General features: G+C 37.8%; 1 protein-coding gene across 15 annotated transcripts in view; it reads left to right on the forward strand.

Moving 5' to 3' along the window:
- Positions 1 to 22,275, forward strand: part of PRKN (parkin RBR E3 ubiquitin protein ligase) — a 1,393,119-nt gene that overhangs the window by 475,569 nt on the left and 895,275 nt on the right. The window contains exon 1 of one of the 15 annotated variants that reach the window (XM_089332486.1): positions 1,381 to 1,505. The exons of the other annotated variants lie outside the window; for them this stretch is intronic. The gene's annotated coding sequence lies outside the window, so the exon portion shown is untranslated. Of the gene's footprint in view, positions 1 to 1,380; positions 1,506 to 22,275 lie in introns of those variants that run through there. 15 annotated transcript variants of the gene reach the window in all.

Consider the following 22,275-nt stretch of genomic DNA (forward strand, 5'->3'; position numbering starts at 1 on the left):
GAATTTGCTTCCTTGGGAATATTACACAGATGGAAAAACATTACATTTGCTTGTAAAGAATTTTGATTTGAATTTGTCAAAAGAAAAAATGCCTAGTTCTGATGTTGCATTACATTTGAGATTACAGGCTTTACGAGATCCTCTTTTTCCTTTTAAACTATTACACATATAAGGCCATCAAACATGGGTGAATTTTGTCATAATTTTAATAGATTGTAAGATTCTTTTCAGACTTGGATGATGTAACAATAGCAAGTAAAATTATGTTTCATCAAATGACCTATAGCTCACTATATTATTTCACGTATTTTATTTTCCTGTACCATTTTATATCCTGGAACAAGCTGACAATTCAATATGCTTTTGTTTCTTGAGAAACTCTCATCCTATTGCTGTTGATAAATAGTTGAATTTTTCTGTTACTGTAACTTCTGGGATTGTCTCAGTCACCCAAACTGATTATAACTTGTAGCAAAAATAACCACTTTCACAGAGAAACTAAGTAGGTAATGGAGAACTATCTATCATACACAAGCATTTTGGCTGAGTGACAAAGCTTATAAATAGCAAACGCTATTGTCTACAGTTACAAATTTTTTTAAAGTAACAAAATTATTCACATGACCCAAATGTATATTCTGTAGTATATAGAACTAAGAACTAAGAAGCCAAAATATGTAAATTTCAGATTATACATAATTATCAGTGCTTCATATTTAACCTATAATCCAAGTTTCTAATGATTATTAGTAAAATCGAACCAACTTAATGTCAGCTCAAGGCTTTAAGTTACATAATATTCTAAGAAATTATATTTAGTGCTAACACACTAGAAAACCGAACTACTAAAAAAAACTTCTCCAGAATTATGATTCAGTTTAGTTAGATTCAAATATGTACCTTTCATAAACTCACACATTATTTAAGTGTAATACTACGTTACTTGATTTAAAAAAAAAAAAAAACAGTATTAGCAGTTCAGATTAACCACTCTTCATATGGGAAACCAAACTTAAGCTTTATAAAATAGCAACTTTGTCACATATATAACACTGACAAATTAGAGGAAAGTGTATAGCTTTTTTTTCTTTCTTAAACCCAAATTACTTTAAAGATTCACCCACTATTATGTGACTAGGTTTCTGAACTAACAGTTTCTAGTAGAAGGATTAAGTCCAGAATATTTATCCAAAATTTGGTTTTCTATTTTCTGTGAATTTGGGGGATGTTCATTTAGTAAGCATGCTTATTTATGTTTTGTAAGTCAGAGACATACTTATTTAATTTGTTTACAACCCCAGTTGTGATTTATTGGTTTGCTAAGGCTGTCAGAATAAAATGCCACAGACTGTGCTTACAACAGCTCATTCCCTCAGATCTATAGGCTGGACATCCGAGTTCAAGCTGTCAGCAGTACAGCTTCTTCCCACACTCCTGACCTTGTCTTGCCCTCATCTCCCGTCTCCTGTGTGTGCTTGTGTCTGGTGTGGGAACTTCCTCTTGGTGTAAGTAGCCTAGCTGGTTGGGATGAGGGCCCACCCCACTGACTCATTTTATTTATTTACATCTTTAAAGACCTCATCTGCACATGTAGCTGCAACATGTCACACTGAGGTGTTGGACATCACCATGACTTTTGGGGGATACAACTCAACAAGGCGACATTTCCCACATGAGATTCCAGCCTCCTTTGAACTGCAGGTATGCAGACACACAGCCATATAATGAAATTGAACTTCTGTCCTAGCTACAGGCACAGAATCAAAAACTGTGCCCAGAACTCACTCATCTATTTTCCTCCCTGGTGAGCATAATATTTTTAATTGATCTGAGTTCACAATAGACAATGATTTAAATATATTCTGTCATCTCTTATTCAACAGAGAGTTACCATCTACCAACATCTTCAGAGATCATCAAAGCATTCAGACCGTAAAACTAATTTGTCCTGCATTTTGCCTGCCACAGGGGAGTGAGTTACTGTCTGTTCATGAGCCACAGGCGAAACCAGAACAACAGAATCAGTAGAGAGAAAGGGAGGCCATGGAGAAATGGGATTGGCAGAGGTAAAGTTCTGTCTAACCAGGATTCTATTGAGGAGAAAAGATATGCCTTGGCCTGATAGGCCAAGATATACCTCCTGGCCATGAATTTGACTCCATCAGATGTGTGTATCTGGGCATAACAGAGCATACTTTTTTGATAAGGTGAAGTCATGCAAATATAAAAGGAACAGGTTCAGTAGTTAATGTGAGGAAAAAGGCTATGTATGAATTGGATCAATGAGCTTTAGGGAGGTTAGTCTATTGGTGATGATTGGTTCATTGATAGAAAAGTAATTTAATAAAGAGATGTTAGGGATAAGGTCACTAGAGTAGCTGCATGTTTTGTTATGTTCTTACAAGGCAATAAAATATAACACCCAGGCAGAAATACTTTGTATCTCTACTGGAAAAAGTCAACCCCTGTGCCTACAGATTTGTAAAATAGCCCACATAATATGTACACATTTCACCAAATGAATGCTGGCAAACTCTGGCCTGATTTTCAAGTTTCAGTTATTTTTCTGGTTATTAAAATAATGAAACTGAAGTAGTCTCATTTAATGTATAAACTGCAAAGAATACTTCTTGTAACTATTGCCCTAAATCCATTGAAGAGACATGGCTTTTTGCTATTCATAGAAGAATACGTACATTACACTCCCCAGTTTCTGAAACATTGGCACTTAGATATCTTACTTTTTTCTTAGGGACATACTCATGATTATTACTTCTCTTATACATAACAGTAGAGTAAAGAACATGTTCCTTGTCCAAGGTGTCACAGCTAAAAGATCTTAAGGCTAGCAGTTGAATGGAGATCATTTATTTAAGTCTATTTTCTCTGAATTGGATCAGAGGGCCCGTGAGAAATTGCCAAGTTGGCATGGTTTGTTAAAATCAACTCTGTTCTTAGACGCTCTGATGCAAGAATAGCGACCCTTCCCTGAGCCCTCTGTTGTGGTTTGGATGTGGTTTTGGGTTTTTCCCCAGGACTTCATGCATTGGAGGCTTGGCCCCAAGTTGGCTCTGCTGGGAGGTGTTGTGGAGCCTTTAAGAGGTGGAGCCTACTGGGAAGTCCTCAGTCACTGGGGACCTTGTCCTCAGAAGGGATTAGTTGGTTCTTGTGGGGTCCCTGAGTTACTTCTCATAAGAGATGTCATCAAAGAACAAGCCTGGCCACTGCACAGCCTCTTTGGATTCCTCTATTGAGGTGTGACCCCCACCTTCTTGTGACGGCTCTCTCGGGGGCTGCTCACATGTTCCCTCAGGTGTTCCTGGTGCATGTGTTTCTCTCCTCCTTTATAGTCCTCTTCCACCAATCCATGTTCTGCTGCCCACACGCAGAGCACGGATCAGGAGCAGAATCAGCTCCTGCAGCTTATCAGTCAAATTGGTGAGGCAGCTGCATAGAAGTTGTTTACTCCTATCCCAGTGCCATATTGTGGGAGATCAGATGCATAGAGTTAGTCCTAGTTCCAGTAATTTAGTCTAGTCTCAGTTGCTCCCCACACCCACTGTGTCTCTGCCTTTCAGATAAGGAAATTAATGAATAAACAAAACAAGGTGCTAAATATAAGGTCTTTCACAAAGTTCGTGGAAAGTGGAATTTTAAAAACTGTATTTTGGTTTGAAAAAATTAGAGTCTATGAATATGAATGGTCTTCAAAAGGTTTGTGTGGGAAGTGTGCAATATGAGAAAACAATGCATCAATTTCAAATTTTTTGCACCAGAATCAACTTACCTTGAGTTCCAGTTTCCACAAACTTTTTGAAAGAGCTATGTATATGCTACGCAAGTGTTTCTGAAGAGCAAGTGTTGCATTGATTTATGTTAATTGGTCTACAGAGAGCTATCTGGTTGTAATGGGTTTTCACTCAGCTGTTTGACAGTTGTGGCCCATAACTACAAATTATTGATAGATTGATGTTCCAATATATTCATGAATGATGTTCATAGCCCTTGTTGATAGGAGGGAATCAATAATTTCTAGAAACACTGAAACAAAAACATTTCAGGAATCCTATCTAATTTGCCTAGTTCATTACCCATCCTCTCCCAGATAATTCACTGAGATATGATAACACAAGAGTGGTCACAAACCTAAGTTCTCTCCTGATAACCATGGTGAGATTACACACACAAACACACACATGTATATGAATTTTGCACACTTTGTAGATCTTTAGCAAACTTACTTTTCACAGTGTTTGAAGACCGTAGGTAATTCAGACAGCTCATGTACTTTGTACCAGAGACCTATTTAACAGGCACTTGTTTTACCAGTGCTTTAAATTGATAGGTAAATTAAAATTTCAATGAAGATTACTTTTTTGCAAATAATCACCCCTATAACTAAAGCCAACTTTTGATACCCTTATACCTAAAACATTATTTTTTTAATGTTAAACTTGAAACTATAGTCTCCTTTTTCCCCTCGTTAACCAGGGGAACATTTTGAAGGACTGTCACCGTTAAGTCCTTGAATGTACTTTGATGGTTTCTTATTAACCCTTGGAATCTGTGACTGCTATACAACTTCTGTGTTCTGAATGCAAAAATTTATGTCCTCTCATGACCTTCCAGCTACAGCAGAATGTGATTTTCAGAGACATTAGCATAATGGAACCTTTTCAATGAAATGATGAATTGAACCCATCTCAGAAAACAGAACACACTCTGGTAATTTATCGCAGTCATTGCTGGGTAGAGGGCCCATTCATATCCTGTGCTTTTAACTCTGATGAGAAGAGGGCCTTCCCTCATCTCCTCCAAGTCTGCGCGATTGCTGACAAATGTTTCTTTCAAATGGAGCCAGCAGTGCTTTTGGGAATCAGCATCATTACTTGACATAGTTCTCTCTCATGAACATGTCTAATTACTTTATTGTTTTTAAGGCTCTTTGATATAAATTGCAGTTGATCATAATCCCCTGATGTGTTAGCGGCTGGGGAGAAGCTGCCTCTGTGAGGCTACCACAGGCGAGTGCATCTGTGAGTGGCTTTTGTCTATATGTAACCCGATGTTTTTTCATGACTGGATGGTGATGGCAGTGGTAGACATGGGCACATTCTTTTAATTAAGCAGCTCATTGTGACTATATGATCAGAAATGACTTCCGCATGAATTAATACCTGATTGTTGATTGTAAATGTTCTCGAAAAATGGTTAAGTACCCAGGTGGATTTGTTGTGAGAGAAAGCTCTTTGGAAAATAAAAGAATATTTTATCCCTATTAGCATATTTTGCTGTGGTTACTAGGAGGGTTGCTTAGACATGTGGCTTTCAGTGTATACTGCACAACTTTCTGGTGTCTGGCCTGTGTTTTCTCCTGGTACAAATAAGTAACTGACATTAGCCCTGTGGGTGTATGTATTTTCATGGGAAGAATGAAGGGGGTTCATGCCCCCCAGTTTCTGTATACAGAATAAGGAATCATACATCCAGTAATGAAACTCTGTGGTCCAATGTGTTGTGTGTGTGTGTGTGTGTGTATTTTCCTCTGAATACCGGAAGGCAGATTATACATTGTAGAACATAATTTTCCATCTCTTAATATGCTGTTTCTTATTTTTAAAATTTATTTTTTGGTTGCTTAATTATAAATACAGAAATCCATTTTTAGAAATATCAAAAGAACATATTATAATAAACCAGTGGGAAGTGTAGACCAAGTTACACAGATACAGGGCAGCAGTGGGGGAGGGTCCAGGAACTCAACCTCTTTTTCATTCCTTCTAGAAAGAACACTTTAGTGCAAGTAGATGAAATGTGAGCATTTCAATGGAAGAAAACCTGGTCTGATTGTATCATAAAGGGGTGCTTGTGTCATTGATAGCATACTGAATTTCAAGATCATTGCTACTTATAGCATTGAATAATCTATATAGGTTTGTATTTGACACCATGGATACAATACATTTTCATTACTATGAAGCCATTTTTGTGATGAGGTATTCATGCTATTTTTACTCATTTTAAAAGAGCTATTAATTTGTTTGAAAGGCAGAGTGAAAATGAAAGACAGAGCATGATCTTCCATCCACTGGTTCAGTCCTCAAATGGCAGCAATGGCCGAGTCTAGATAGACCAAAGCCAGAAGCCAGGAACTCCTCTGGTTCTCCTGAGTGAGTGGTGGAGGGCAAAGCATTTGGACCATCTCCTGCTGCCTTCCTAGGTGCATGAGCAGGAAGCTAGGTGGAACGTAGGGCAGCCTGGACTACAACCAGTGCTCAGATATGGAATTCTAGCTTTGCAAGCAATGGCCTAATCCATAGTGCCACAATACCATCTCTGAGGTATTTGTTTTAAAACGAAAATATTTCAATAGCTATGTTCTTGCGTAAATTAGCTCTTAGTTAGGATGGGGAAATACTTGAAACTATCTCTGTAACTTGGAAACTTCTTTTCAAACCAAATGATGCCTCCCAATATAAGGAAGTGTAGCTCTTGTTCTTTGTCCTCATGTACTTTGACCAATTCCTTATTACACTCTGTCTGATTCACTTGTGTCTATAGCAGTAGTCTCATCCTTACTCGAGCACATTATACTTCTTATTCATCTATGTCATCTGGAATTCATTGTGCCAGTTCTACAACTTTTTCAATTAAGTAATGAAAAGGGAATCTTGCTGCATTCGCTTTTGCAGTGTCATGTTGTATCCTTAAAGTCTGATGGCACTCATTTGCAATAAAATTCTTACATATTTCTAAATAATGTTGAAAACTCTTTTTATGAAATCTGAATCCCTTTATATATTTCCTATGTGATTGATAAAATAATAATGATGATGATAATTTTAAGAACTAATAAAAGTAATTTTATAGAATTGTAGTAAAAGAGTAAAATTGATAAATAATTCAGTTACCTTTAATGGACTTTACATAAAATTTCTAGCTTAAATTTTTAGCACTGAAAGGAAATTCTTAACAATAAAATTGCTGAAGTCCCTCAGAGGGTTGGATGCCTGGAATTCTTTAAAATCTCCAGGAGCAGAGATTCTTCTACTTTCTACAAAATACCTTTCTAGAGTCTAACCTTTTCTTTGGTTCTAGTGAAAACTCATCATATGTGAGAAGTCTCAGAGTATGATGAACTGAAGGACACTTGGGTTAGAAACTGTACTTTTGTGTACAGGTTTTATTTTCTTATTTTTAATGAGTGCATCCTAATGCTTTAGCATTTATTCTGCGTTGCATTTGGACATCATCACACAGCCACGGCTTGGCCTCCACAAATGTGATTCCTTTCAGGAGAGTAAAGTTGCAACATTACCACTTTGCATCATCACTTTCTTACAATTATATTTCCATATGTGTTGATATTTTGGGATTTGCTTTGCTCTTGCTCTGGTTGCCCTTGCTAACCAAGTGGATTCTTTTTTTCCCCCAAAGAAGCTGTTTGTTTAATGAGTACAAGTTTCATAAGTATAACTTTAGGAAAAAGTGAATTTATCCCAAGATATTTGATTTTTTTGTAGCTAATATGAATAGGATCAATCTTAGAAGCTCAATCTCAGCCTTGGCATTTTCAGTGTATACAAAGGCTGCTGATTTTTGTTTATTGATTTTGTGTCCTGCTACTTTACCAAACTCTTCCGAGTCCCAGTAGTCTCTTAGTGAAGCATTTTAGATCCATTATATAGAATCATATCATCTGCAATAGGGATGGCTTGACTCCCTCCTTCCAAATTTGTATTCTTTGATTTATTTTTCTTGGATAACGGCTCTGGCTAGAACTTCTAAGACTATATGGAATAGGCTGGTGCCGCAGCTCACTAGGCTAATCCTCTGCCTTGTGGCGCCGGCACACCAGGTTCTAGTCCCAGTCAGGGCGCCGGATTCTGTCCCTGTTGCCCTTCTTCCAGGCCAGCTCTCTGCTGTGGCCAGGGAGTGCAGTGGAGGATGGCCCAAATGCTTGGGCCCTGCACCCCATGGGAGACCAGGATAAGTACCTGGCTCCTGCCATTGGATCAGCGCTGTGCGCCAGCCGCAGCGCGCGGGCCGCGGCGGCCATTGGAGGGTGAACCAACGGCAAAGGAAGACCTTTCTCTCTGTCTCTCTCTCTCACTGTCCACTCTGCCTGTCAAAAAATAAAAAAAAAAGACTATATGGAATAGCAATAGCAGAGTGAGCATCCCTGTTTGGTACCAGATCTCAGTGGGAATGTTTCCAACTTGTCCCCATTCAATATGATGCTGGCCATGGGTTTCTAATAAATTACCTTGACTATATTGTAGATTGTTCCTTCTAAACCCAATTTGCTTACAGTTTTCATCATGAAAGATGTTGTATTTTGTCAAATGCTTTCTCTGCATCTATTGAGATAATCATATGGTTTTGTTTTTCAATTTGTTAATGTGATGGATCACATTGATTTGTGAATGTTGAACCATCCCTGCATACCAGGGATAAATCCCACTTGGTCTGGGTGGATGATCTTTCTGATGTGTTGTTGGATTTGATTGGCTAGAATTTTGTTGAGGAATTTTGCATCTATGTTCATCAGGGAAAATGGTCTGTAGTTCTCTTTCTTGTATTTTTTTCAGGTGTAGAAATTAAGGTGATGCTGGCTTAATAGAAATAATTTGTGAGGATTCCCTACCTTTCAATTGTTTTGAATAACTTGAGAATAACTGGAGTTAGTTCTTTAAATTTCTGGTAGAACTCATCAGTGAAGCCATCCAGTCCTGGGCTTTTCTTTGTTGGGAGAGTCTTTATTACTTTTTCAATTCTGTCTTGATTATGGGTCTGTTTAGGTTTTCTATGTCTTCATGGCTCAGTTTTGGTAGTTTGTATATGTCAAGGAATCTATCCATTTTTCTAGGTTCCTCAGTTTGTTGGCATATAGCTCTTTGTAATAGTTTCTGATGATTCTTTTTATTTGCTGTGTATTGTTACATTTCCTTTTTCATCTCTAGTTTTATTGATTTGGGTCTTCTCTCTCCTTTTTTTGGTTAGTTGGGCCAATAGTGTGTCAATTTTGTTTATTTTTTTAAAAAAACAGCTCTTCATTTTGCTGATCTTTTGTGTTTTTTTTTTGTTTCAATTTTGCTGATTTGTTCTCTAATTCTAATTATTTATTTTCTTTTACTAGTTTTGGATTTGCTTTGCTGTTGCTTTTCTAGATCCTTGAGGTGCATAGATAGTTCATTTGTTTGGTACCTTTCCAGTCTATTGATGTAGGCACTAATTGCTATGAACTTTCCTTTTAACACTGCTTTTGTTGTATCCCATAAATTTTGGTATGTTGTGTTGTCATCTTCATTTGTTTCCAGAATTTTTTTTTTATTTCTCTTCTGATTTCTTCGATGACCCACTGTTCATTCAGGAGCATGTTGCTCAGTCTCCATGTGTTTGCATATGATGTAGAGATTCTTGATTTGTTGATTTCCAGCTTCATCGTATTCTTTCTTGAGAAGATACAGAGTATGATTTATATTTTTTTTGAATTTGCTGAGACTTGCTTTATGGCCTAGCATATGTTCAATCCGAGAGAAAGTTCCATGCATTGGAGCAAAAAAAAAAAAAAATATGTGTACTCTGTGGCTGTAGGGTTGTAGGCTCTGTAGATATCTGCTAGGTCTATTTGGTTTATGGTGTCAATTAATTCTGTTGTGTCTTTGTTGATTTTCTGTCTTATTGATCTGTCCATTGCTGACTGTGGGGTATTGATGTCCCCCATTACTACTTTATTTGAGCCTATATCTACCTCTAAATCCCTTAACAATTCTTTTAAATAGCCAGGTGCCCTGTAATTAGGTGCATTTACATTTATAATGATCATACTTCCTGTTGAATTGGTCCTTTAATCATTATAGAGTGTCCTTCTTTGTCTCCTTTAATAGTTTTTGTGTTAAAATCTATTTTGTCTGATATTAGGATGGCCACACCAGCTCTTTTTTGGTTTCTGTTAGTATGGAGTATCTTTTTCCATCCTTTCACTTCAGTCTGTGTGTGTCTGTTCATAAGATGTGTTTCTTGTAGGCAGCAAGTAGATGGTTTTTCTTTTTTAATCCACTTAGCCATTCTGTATCTTTTAACTGAGGAGTTGAAACCATTTACATTCAGTGTGACTATTGTTAAGTACCAAGTTAGCCCTGCCATGTTTCTGTAAATACTCCTGTTTATGTATTTTTTATTTCATTTTTACTTTTGCTTAGTCGTATATGTGTTCATCTTTTTTACTGATGTCCCTGTTTCTGTGTGTAGCACATCCTTGAGCGTCTTTGTAAGGATGGGCGAGTAGTTACAAATTCTTTCACTTTCTGATTGTTATGGAAGATACTTATTTCTTCTTCATTCATAAAAGAGACTTTTGCAGGATACAATATTCTGGGTTAACAGTTTTTGTCTCTTAGAACTTGGAATATGTCCCACCATTGTCTCCTTGCCTGTTAGGTTTACGATGAGAAGTCCAGAGTGAGTCTAATTGGGTTTCCTCTGAATGTTATTTGTCATTTCTCTCATGCACATTTTAAGATCAGTTCTTTGTGTTTCACTGAGGTGAGATTTGCTATAATGTGTCATGGTGAAGTTCCTTTCTGGTTGTGTCTATTGGTAGTTCTGTGTACTATTTGTACTTGGATGTCTTTTCTTTTGTCCAGATTGGTGAAGTTCTCTCTGTTATTTCATCAAGAAGGCCTTCTAATCCTTTCTCCATTTCCACTCCTTCCAGAATTCTTAGGATCTGTAAGTTGGGTTGTTTGATAGAATCTTGTAAATCTCCAACCATTATTTTTAAGTTTCTAATTTTTTCTTCTTGTATTTGGTTTGACTGTATTATTTCCAGAAATTTGTCTTCTAGTTCTGATATTCTTTCTTCTGTCTCATCTATTCCTTTGTTAAGACTTTCCACTGCATTTTGTATTTGATCTATTTAATTCTTCATTTTAAGTATTTCATTCTGGCTTCTTTTTAATATTTCAGTTTCTTGGGAGTGCTTTTCATTTAGATTGTATTTTTCTGATTTCTTCTAAATAACCTATTAATTTTCTGAATTCCTTTTTTGATATATGCTCAACCTGTTCTTCAGCTTCCATTATTGAAGAGTTGTGTTCCATTGAGGAGTTCATAGAGTCTTCCTTATTCTTATTCAGATTTTTTTCTATTTTTTGGCATTTCTGGTTGATTTTGTCTTTAATTTGTGACTTTGTGCCTGGGGTGCAATTTCCCTCTGCTGTGAGTGGCTATATGCCTTTGAATTTTAAGTGGAAGCATATAGCCCCACCTCCAGAAGTCCTGTTTACTTCTAGATCGTGATGGAGGTGGGTACCAGAGCCTGGTGCACTAAGCCCCATCTACTGGGGCCAGGCTCACTTCTAACTGGTGTGTGAAATGAGTTCAGGTTTTCCATGTTTAGGACTACTCCATGTTGTACAGCTTGCATGGTGGGAGGAAGTCACTCTGAAATGTTGTGATCCTCATTCCCAGGTTGGGGTGTTTTGAGGTGGCCCCTGCAATTGATGGGTGTGTGCACAGGAGACAAATGTGGCAGCCTCCTGCTTGCACTCCAAAATGTAAGCAATCAATATGGCTTCTCCTTGCTGGCTGTAGATCCGTTTGGGTTCAGGGGAGAGACATAGATGGACTGGGGCATGCCTGACCTCTCTACTCATTCCCCTTTAGTTCCTCCTCCTTCCCACATGGAGATTCAAACGCAGCTCCCTGAACTCCCCCACCCACTGCCTTCTGCAGCTCTGTGCACTCGCAACCTCTCACCTGGTTCGCTGGGGGCAGTGGCACCAGTCTCCTCATTTGGCATCTCTACTGCAACTTTGTCACTTCCCCTCCCTCTTTGTTTCCTCAGTGTGGGCATGCCAAGTCTCTGCTGGACTCCTGGGCTTCTCTGTGTGAACTTCTCGTGACTAGGTCGCTTGCTTGTATCTTTGCTGATTAACTATCTATTTTGCCCTGTGCAACTCAGAATATCCTGTTGCTATACCACCATCTTGGCCCCTCCATCTTCCCCCATAATTTCTTTTTCCAGTCTTCAGTTGATGGGCATTTAGGTTGATTGCATGTCTTAGCTATTGTGAATTCAGCTACAGTAACATAAAGGTGCAGCTAACTCTTTTATTTGCATATTTCATTTGCCTTTGGTAAATTCCCAGGAGTGGGATGGCTGGGTCATATTCAGATTTCTGAAGTATCTCCATACCATCTTTCATAGTGGCTTTACCAGTTTACATTCCCACCGACAGTGGATAAGGGTACCTTCTTCCCAAATCCTCACCAGCATTTGTTGTTTGTTGAATTCTGTATGAAGGCCATTCTAACTGGGATGAAGTGAAACCTCATTGTGGCTTTGATTTACATTTCTCTGATGGCTAGTGATCCTGAGCATTTTTTCATGTGTCTGTTGGCCATTTGGATTTCTTCCATTTAAAAATGTCTGTTTAAGTCCTTTGCCCATCTCTTAACTGGGTTGTTTGTTTTGATGTTGTGGAGTTTCTTGATCTTTTTATATATTCTGGTTATTAATCCTTTATTAGTTGCATTGTTTGCTGCTCCCATTCTGTTGGTAGCCTCTTCACTTTCCTGAGTGTTTTTTTTTTCCTTACAGAAGCTTTTCAATTCGATTTATTCCCATTTGTTGATTTTGACTTTGATTGCCTTTGCTTCTGGGGTCTTTTCCAAGAACTCTGCCTGTGCCAATATCTTGTAGGGTTTCCTCAATGTTCTCTGGTAATTTGATGGTATCAGGTTGTAAACTTAGGTTTTTCACCCATTTTGAATGGATTTTTCTATAAGGTGTAAGGTAGAGGTCCTGCTACATCTGCATGTGGAAATCCAATTTGCACCATTTGTTGAAGAGATTGTCCTTGCTCCAGGGATTAGTATTAGCTCTCTGGTCAAATATAAGTTGGTTGTAGATGTTTGGATTGATTTCTGGCATTTCTATTCTGTTCCATTGGTTGATCAATCTGTTTTTGTTCCAGTACTAAATGTTTTGATTATAACTGCCTTGTGTATGTCTTGAAATCTGGTATTGTGATGCCTCCGACTTTGTTTTTGTTGTATAAGATTGCTTTAGCTATTTGAGTTCTCCTGTGCTTCCATATGAATTTCAGCATCATTTTTTCTGTATATGAGAGGAATATCATTGGTATTTTGATTGGTATTGCATTGACTCTTTAATTGCTTTTGGAAGAATGGACATTTTGATGATATTCATTCTTCCAATCCATGCACATGGAAGATTTTTCCATTTTTTGTATCTTCTTCTCTTTCTTTAATGTTTTGTAATTCTCATCATAGAGATCTTTGGCATCCTTGTTTAAATTTATCCCAAGATATTTGATTTTTTGTAGCTATTATGAATAGGATCAATCTTAGAAGCTCAATCTCAGCCTAGGGATTGTCTGTGTGTAGAAAGTCTGTTGATCTTTGTGTATTAATTTTATGTCTTGCTACTTTACCAAACTCTTCTATGAATTCCAATAGTCTCCTGATGGAGTCTTTTAGATTCCCTTTATATAAATCATGTCTTCTGCAAATAGGGATAATTTGACTTCCTCCTTCCCAATTTGTATCCTTTTGATTTCTTTTCCTTGACTAATGGCTCTGACTAAAACTTCCAGGACTATATTGAATAGCAATGGCAAGAGTGAGCGTCCTTGTCTGGTAGCAGATCTCCATGGGAATGCTTCCCACTTTTCCCCATCCAGTAGGGTGCTCACCATGGGTTTGTCATAAGTTGTCTTGATTGTGTTGAGGAATGTTCCATCTATACTCAGTTTGCTTAGAGTTTTCACCATGAAACGGTGTTGTATTTTATCAAATGCTTTCTCTGAATTTATGGAGATAATCATATGGTTTTTTATTTTTTGCTTTGTTAATATGATGGATCGCATTGATTGATTTGTGAATGTTGAACCATCCCTGCATACCAAGGATAAATTCCACTTGGTGCAAGTGAATGATCTTTCTGATGTATTGTTGCATTCAATTGGCCAGAATTTTGTTTAGGATTTTTGTGTCTATGTCCATCAGGGAAACAACAAAATGATTCTTAAGGAAAAAAAAAGTTAATTATTTCTAATCCATGGTAGTCATGAAACATATAGCAATCATCTGTTAATGCATCTGAAGTTTTCCTCCAAAATAAAAAGCCTCTTAAGTGGAAAAATATTGCTGCCAATCCCTGAGTCAGCAATAGATGGAAAGGACAGACTGAGATGGCACAATCCTTGAAGATGCATTCTAGAGCGGCTTTCAAACTTCAAGATGTCATTTGCACAACATTCAGCAATATGTCTTAGATGACAGCATAGGTTTTATATATACATAGGTACACATATATATCTATTATTCCTGATTCAGGAAATTAATTGAAAGTACATTTATTATAGAAAAATCACAAAAAAATTCAAATTAATTGAAAGTACGCTTATTGTACTTTCAATTAATTTGAATTTTTTTGTGATTTTTCTTTTCCTCTGGCTCTTGATTTTCAGAAGTTCTGAGAGGCCTCCTTTGGACTTTTAGAGATAAATGTTATTGGCTTAGTTAGCAAAGTCTTATTCAAACTTAGCCTAGAAGCCAGTTAGGATTAATTAGGCTAATTAGAAAATGCAAATCTTATGAAAAACTCATCTCTCATGAGCACATACCATGATGAATCCTTTGACCTGGACCTAAGACCCCATGAGGCCAGTACTGTGGGAGTAGTTCCCATGAGATGGTGCAAGGGAGGAAAGTTGTAAAAAACATACTATAACCTCAGGGAAGGAGTGGGCTTTCCTATTGTTTTTAACTTTGTTTTCTTGGGATAGCTAAGTCTATACACTAGTGATCAGATCAAAACATGGAACACACTAAGGCCCAAAGGAGTGGGAGCACCCACTCTGTAGGCAGCCTTCTCTGGTGGCTCTTCCACTGTAGTAGCTCTGCAGTGGGATGCCCTATGCATGGGCTGGAAACCTGCTCCAGGGCTGGGGAATGTCTAGCCCACAGGCCATATAAGGCCCATGAAATCACATGGTCTGGCCCAGCCAGGACAAGAAATTCAGTGAACTTGAGCAGGCTAATTTTTAAGGTAATGATTGTGTGTGGCTGGCAGATGGTGTTCTAAATATCCACATGGCCCTTGGCAGAGGAAAGTTTGCCTTCATCCCTGCTAGAGCTTTCTCTTCTTACTCACAACACCATCTTGAAATGCTCACCCCCGAGGCCTGGTTCTTGCATTCTGTGAGGTTCTTCTGACATGCAGTCAGGGTTGAAGGAGCTGAGATCCCTGAATCCCATAAAACAGAAAGTCCTTTGTGGCGTGGGCTGAATTGGATCCCAGCTCTGCCTTGTGTTCTTTGCTGACTGTGGATCTGATACACAACCTCTACAAGTCTTCATTTTGTCACCTACACAATGGCAAAATGGTAGGATTTCTTTGAAAATTTAATGAAAAATGTCATCTAAAACTCTTGATATGTTAAGCATGACACTAATTACAACCATGACTATTAATGTACTGGTTGGTATTAGTATGCTATCATACTTTGATTTTATAATGTGAAACACATATCTTTTAGGTACTTAGCTTACAGAATTTCAGGCTATAAAATATTTGAATAGGTTTATAGGAGCACATGAAATATAATAAAACAGAAACAAATTGAGTCAGGAAAAATATAGATGAGGTTGAAAATATGGGATTGGACCTGCAGGCTGAAATTCCTGTGTTGTAAAAAAAAAAAAAAGTTTGTCATCAAACTTGGCTCCAACCTTCTAGAATGTGACAGTTTGCCATAGGATCTTAGTAGTACAGAATATTAAATCCATGTGCTAACTGTATCCTGTTACTTATTTAAAATGTTCAATTTAAGCTTTTCCCTCTCCTTTACTGGATTTCAAAGAAATATCTTAGAGTTTTCTCCCTTGTGTGGTTTGAGACTTTTGCATCCTTGTGCTGGGTGTCAGGAAGGAATTATCGGCATTGCTGGCATTTGAAGGGTTGAAACAAGTCATCCTACAGCAACCAGCAGTGATGGGGTGTGCCCAGTGTCCTTTCCTGAGCAGAGGGGAAGGCAGAACATGTGCACACATGGCCAGCGGTCAGTGTGGTCCTGCCCGACATGCCTTGCTGCCCATACACCCAGTGCCTGGCACTCCATACTTCCACATGGCTGAGTACAGAGTCTGCACAGGACTTCTAAATTGTCATCCAAATGTCAATGTTCTTCTTATCTGAGTAATTAGCATGACTCAGACAGGAATATGAGAATTTGTATTTTTAATTCTCTGGTCCACACATCCTCCCTCCCCCCAACCCCAACCAACCAGAGAAACAACAGAATGTTCTGTTTCAGCAGTGTGGTCAGGAGTCAAGTGTGGGTCCTAGCCCAGCGATGTGACCTCATCGAAAAACACTGAGCGCCCATGGTCTTTGCTGCTATGAAATGGAAATAACAAAATCTACCTCAGGTTTTTAATGGAAATATTAAGAACATAAATTGCTTGTTCTAGGATCTCATTAGTTTTGGAGCTTGGTCATCACTATAAGATATGTATATATTTATATGCATTCTTTTTTTTTAAACTTTTATTTAATGAATATAAATTTCCAAAGTACAGCTTATGGATTACAATGGCTCCCCCCCCCCATAACTTCCCTCCCACCCGCAACCCTCCCCTTTCCCACTCCCTCTCCCCTTCCATTCACATCAAGATTCATTTTCAATTCTCTTTATATACAGATCAGTTTAGCATACATTAAGTAAAGATTTCATTCAACAGTTTGCTCCCACACAGAAACATCAAGTGAAAAATACTGTTTGAGTACTAGTTATAGCATTAAATCTCAATGTACAGCACACTAAGGACAGAGATCCTACATGAGGAGTAAGTGCACAGTGACTCCTGTTGTTGACTTAACAAATTGACACTCTTGTTTATGGCCTCAGTAATCACCCTAGGCTCTTGTCATGAGCTGCCAAGGCTATGGAAGCCCCCTGAGTTCACCGACTCTGATCATATTTAGACAAGGCCATGGTCAAAGTGGAAGTTCTGTCCTCCCTTCAGAGAAAGGTACCTCCTTCTTTGATGACCCATTCTTTCCACTGAGATCTCACTCGTGGAGATCTTTCATTTAGGTTTTTTTTTTTTTCCCCCAGAGTGTTTTGGCTTTCCATGCCTGAAATACTCACATTCTAAAGTTAAATGCATGAACAGATGCATGACATGTAAATGTGAAAAATCAGTGATTGTGTAGTGATGAACAGAACTATTCATCTTGCTGAGAATGACAGGAGTGCAGAGAAAATCAAGGACTTCTGTTTCTACATCTTGGTTTCTATGGAACACATTGCTGCAGTTCGGATATGGTTGATTTTGTCACCAAAGGTTCACATGGTAGAAGCTTTGTCCCCAGTGTGGTGGTGTTGGGAGGTGGTGGGGCCCAGGAGAAGGCAATGAATTGACTGGTGTGCCACCTTCCCAAGGGTTGAATCTAGTTCTTGTGGGACCCCCGTTCCTAAGACTGTCTTTACAAGAAGAGTGAGCTGACCCTGAGTCTCTCTGGCTTCTTGCCTCCTCTGTGATCTCTCCTGCATGCACTCTGCCACTGTAATGCTGGTGGCCAGGAGACCCTCAAAAGAGGCTGACCACTTGGGGCTGACTGGTCTCAGAATTTCAGTCTGCAATTGTGCATTAAATAAACTTCTCCATAAAGTTCTCATCTCGGGTATTTTGCTACAGCGACAGAAAACAGGCTAATACATGTACTGCACTCTCTTAGCCCAGACAACAAGAACTATGAGTCTCTGTGCCTCTTTTGCAGTGACAGAGGGGATCTTCCAGGCAGGGGCGGGGGCTGCCTATTCTGTTCCCCACTCTCTTCTGCCTCCTATACTCACCTGGGAGAGCTGAATGCCATTCCCTCTCCCTATTTTTTATTGAATATTTGATATTAAAATGAAATCATTATTCACAGTATGAGGCATCATCTGACATTGACAATAGCTCATGTTTAGTGTGGCACAATACACTATAAACTCACACCCCAGATTCTTTTGTGAACACCTGTGTATGACTGTAGTGCTCTTTTTTGTAGTTTTTTTAACTTAGGGTAAGCAAATGTCATGTATTGCATATATACAGATTTGGGAACAAAGTGATACTTCCCACCCTCCCTCCTACCCACACCTCTTCCTCCTTCCTCTCTTACTCCCTCTCCTAATTTTTATAATGATCGACTTTCAGTTTACTTTATGCCATAAGATTAACCCTATACTAGGTAAACAGTTCAAAATATAGTAAGAAGAAGAAAAACACTGTTACTCGATATAGGAGACAAGGGCTGTAAATAATCATCAAATCTTACTCCTATACATTACATTTTGGTATTCTATTTGTTATCATAGACAAATGGTATCATAGACAAATGGGGAGTGGCTTATTTCACACAGTATAATAGTTTCCAGTTGCATACATTTTGTTGCAAAATACAAGATTTCATCTTTTTAATGGCTGGGTAGTATTCTAGACTATATATATACACTACAGTTTTGTTTTTTTTTATCCAGTAATTAGCTGATGGGCATCTGGGTTGATTCCATATCTTAGCTATTGTGAATTGAGCTGCAATGAACATGGAGTTACAGATAACTCTTCTATATACTGATTTCATTTTGTTTGGGTAAATTTCCAAGAGTGGGATGACTGAGTCATATGGTTTATCCATTTTCAGCTTTCTGAAGTATGTCCATACTGTCTTGCACAATGATGATATTAGTTTACATTCCCACCAACAGGGGATTAGGGTGCCTTTTTCCCCAGATATTTGCCAGCTTTTATTGTTTGTTGATTTCTGTGTGAGAGTCATTTTAATTAGAGTGAAGTGAAACATCTTTGTGGTTCTGATTTGCATTTCCATGAAATCTAGTGATCCGAGCATTTTTAAAAGTGTTATCCATGTGAATTTCCTCTTTTGAAAAATGCCTGTTCAAGTACTTTGCCCATTTCTTAACTGGATTGTTTGTTTTGTTCAATTTCTTGAACTTTTTATAGATTGTGGATATTAATTCTTTATCAGTTGTGTAGTTTGCAAATACTTTCTCCAATTGCATCTTCATTCAGCTGAGTGCTTTGCAGGGTAGAAGCTTCTCAGGTTTATGCAATCCCATTTGTCTATTTTGATTTGATTGCCTGTGCTTCTGGGGTCTTTTCCAAGGATTCTTTGCCTATGCCAATGTCTTGCAGCGTTTCCCCAGTGTTCTTCTCTGTAATTTGATGGTATCAAGTTGTAGATTTAGATACTTAATCCATCTTAAATTGATTTTTTAATTATTTATTTATTTATTTATTTATTTTTAACAGGCAGAGTGGACAGTGAGGGAGAGACAGAGAGAAAGGTCTTCCTTGTTGCCGTTGGTTCACCCTCCAGTGGCCACCATGGCCGGTGCGCTGCGGCTGGCACACCACACTGATCCGATGGCAGGAGCCAGGTACTTATCCTGGTCTCCCATGGGGTGCAGGGCCCATGTACTTGGGCCATTCTCCACTGCACTCCCTGACCACAGCAGAGAGCTGGCCTGGGAGAGGGGCAACCGGGCCAGAATCCGGCGCCCCGACCAGGACTAGAATCCGGTGTGCCAGCACCGCAAGGCGGAGGATTAGCTTAGTGAGCCGTGGTGCCGGCATTGAATTGATTTTTTTGTAAGGTGTAAGGTAGGGGTATTGTTTCACACTTCTGCATGTAGAGATCAAATTTTCCAAGCACCATTTGTTGATGAAACTCTTTTTTCTAGGGATTACTGTTAGCTCTTTTATCAAAGATTGGTTGGTTGTTGATGTGTGGATTGATTTATGAAGTTTCTATTCTGTTCCATTGTTTACATGTCTGTTTTTGTGCCAGTACCAGGCTGCTTTGATTACAACTTCCCTGTGGTACGTATGTCTTGAAATCTGGTTTTGTGATGCCTTCAGCTTTGTTTGTTTTTTGTTTAAAATTGATTTAGCTATTTGGGGTCTCTGGTGCTTCCATACAAATTTTAGTTTCATTTTTTTCCTAGATATGATAATAATGTCATTGATATTTTGATTGGAATCACATTGAATCTGTAATTTCAGTAGTACAGACATTTTGATGATATTAATTCTTCCAATCTATGAATATAGAATATTTTTCCATTTTTTGTGACTTCTTCTATTTCTTTCTTTAATGTTTTATAATTTTCATTGTAGAAATCTTTCACATCCTTGGTTAAATTTATCCCAAGATATTCAGTTTTTTGTAGCTATTGTGATTGGGATTGATCCTAGAAATGTTTCCCAGGCATGGCATTGTCTGTGTATACAAAGGTTATTGATTTTTATGTGTCAATTTTATATCCTATAACTTTGCCAAACTCTGTCATAAATTCCAATATTTTCTGTGTGGAGTCTTTTGGTTCCCCTATATACAGAATCATTTCATCTGCAAATAGGGATAATTTGACTTCCTCCTTTCCAATTTGTATCCCTTTGATTTTTTTTTCTTGTCTAATGATTCTGGCTAAATCTTCCAGGAATATATTGAATAGCAATGGTGAAAGTGAGCATGCTTGTCTGGTTCTTGATCTCAGTGGAAATGCTACCAACTTTTCCCCATTCAATAAGATGCTGGCTGTGTGTTTGTCATAAATTGCCTTGATTGTGTTGAGGAACGTTCCTTCTATACCCAATTTGCTTAAGGTTTTTTTCATGAAAGGATGATGTATTTTAACAAATGCTTTTTCTATATCTATTGAGATAATCATATAGTTTTTATTCTTCAGCTTGTTAATGTGCTGTATCACATTTATTGATTTGTGAACGTTGAACATCCTTGCATACCAGGGATAAATCTTACTTGTTCTATTTAAATGGTCTTTACAATGTGTTGTTAGATTTGATTAGCTAGTATTTTTTGAGGATTTTTACATCTAAATTCATGAGGAATATTGGTCATTTTGTATCTTTTTCTTGTTTTGGGATTAAGGTACCACTGACCTCATAGAAGGAGTTCAGAGTATTCCCTCCTTTTCAGTTGTCTTGAATAGCTTGAAAATCATTGGAATTAGTTCTTTAAAAATCTCATAGAATTCAGCAATGAAGCCATTCAAGCCTGGGCTTTTCTTTGTTGTGAGGGTGTTTATTACTGATTCAATCTCCATCTTGGTTTTTGGTCTGTTTAGGTTTTCTGTCTCTTCATGACTCAATTTTCCTAGATTGTATGTGTCCAGGAATCTATTTCTTCTAGATTTTCCAATGTGTTGGAGTAATGCTGTTTGTAGGAATTCATGTTTTTTTTTTATTTCTGTGGTATCCATTGTTGCATTTCATTTTTCTTCTCTAATTTATTCGTTTAGATCTTCTCCCTCTCTTTTTTGATTAGTTGGCCCAATGCTGAGTCAATTTTAATTATTTCTAAAAGAACCCGGCTATTCATTTCACTGATATATTTCTGTTTCAATTTTTTTTATTCTCTAATTTTAGTTATTTCTTTCCTCCTAAAATATTTTGATTTGTTGTTGTTTTTCTAGGTCCTTGAGATACACTGATAGCTCATTTATTTGATGCCTTTGTAATTTCGTGATTTAGGCAACAATTACTGTGAACTACCCTCTTAAAACTGCTTTTGTTGTCTCCCATAAATTTTGATATGTTGTAGTGTCATTTTCCTTCACTTCCAGAAGTTCTTGATTTCCCTCTTAGTTTCTTCTATGACACATTGTTCATTCAAGACTGTGTTGTTCAATCTCCATGTGTTTGCATATTTACCAGAGATTCTTGAGTTATTTTCCAGATTAATTCCATTGAGGTCAGAAAAGATGCATGGTAAGATTTCAGCTTTTTTTTTTTTTTTTTTTTTTCTGAGCCTTGCTTTAAGGCCTAGCATATTTTCTGTTCCAGACAGTTCCATGCACTGACAGAAAAACTGTGGAATAAAAGTTCTGTGGTTATCAGTGAGGTCCATTTGGCCCATGGTGTCATTAATTCTGTTGTGTTTTTTTGTTGTTGTTGTTGATTTTCTGTCTGGTTAGTACTTAGATGGGAGACTTGGACTATGTCTCTCCATTTTCTCCTAACCTATAGAGTTTCTGATGAGAAATCAGCTTTTAGTCTAATTGGAGATCCTCTGAAAGTAATCTGGCATTTCTCTTTCACATTTTAGAATCTTTTGGTTATGTTTCACTGTTAAATATTTGACTACAATGCGTCACGGTAAAGATATTTTCTGATCATGCCTATTAGGAATTCTGTGTGTATTGTGTA

The sequence above is a fragment of the Oryctolagus cuniculus genome, chromosome 5 (assembly GCF_051225735.1).
Source record: "Oryctolagus cuniculus isolate XC-2025 breed Fujian yellow rabbit chromosome 5, ASM5122573v1, whole genome shotgun sequence".
NCBI lineage: Eukaryota > Metazoa > Chordata > Mammalia > Lagomorpha > Leporidae > Oryctolagus > Oryctolagus cuniculus.